Source organism: Cricetulus griseus, chromosome 2 (genome assembly GCF_003668045.3).
Source record: "Cricetulus griseus strain 17A/GY chromosome 2, alternate assembly CriGri-PICRH-1.0, whole genome shotgun sequence".
In the NCBI taxonomy this organism is placed as follows: domain Eukaryota; kingdom Metazoa; phylum Chordata; class Mammalia; order Rodentia; family Cricetidae; genus Cricetulus; species Cricetulus griseus.
Window position 1 is genome coordinate 421,563,802 of NC_048595.1, and position 729 is coordinate 421,564,530.

The following is a 729-nucleotide window of genomic DNA, read 5'->3' on the forward strand; positions in this document are numbered from 1 at the left end:
TATTCAGCCTGCCTCCCAATAGCACCCAGGACCACCAATCCAGAAATGGCACCATCCATAGTAGCTAACCTGCCACGTTAATCACTAGTGAAGATAATGCCCTACAGGATTGCCTATGGCCCAATCCTATGGAGATGATTTCTCAATTAAGGCTGTCTCTTCTCAGATGACTCTAGTATGTGTCACATGGACATAAAACTAGCCAGCATACCAAGCAACAAAGCCAGCCAACTTCAAGAACAGGGAAATAAATACTACTTCATCATGGGAGGAAAAATAAGGCCACATTAAAAGTTGTATTTAAAAGAATTAAGTTAAATTGATAAGAACAGATACTACACTTGATCTTAGTCAAAAGGCCGGGAGCCCATTCCCTATGGAGGGATACTATTTCAGCCCAGATACATGAAGGAGGGCTTAGGCCCTCCCCCAAATGATGTGACAGACTTTGATGATTCCCCCATGGAAGGCATCACTATCCTTGGGAAGTGGGTGGAGTGTAGGTTGGGAGGGGTCAGTGGGGGACTTGGGAGGGTGGGAGGGAGAGGGAACTAGAGGGATTGATATGTAAAATAAGATTGTTTCTAATATATATATATATATATATATATGTATATATATAATATATAATATATATATGTATATATATATATATTATATAATATATAATATAATAATATAATAATATATATCTAATATATAATATATAATATATATCTAATATATAAT

General features: G+C 36.5%; 1 pseudogene; it reads right to left on the bottom strand.

Annotated features, from left to right (window-relative positions):
• Positions 1–271: 271 nt before the first annotated feature.
• Positions 272–371, bottom strand: LOC113833644 (annotated as a pseudogene).
• Between the last annotated feature and the right edge of the window lie 358 nt (positions 372–729).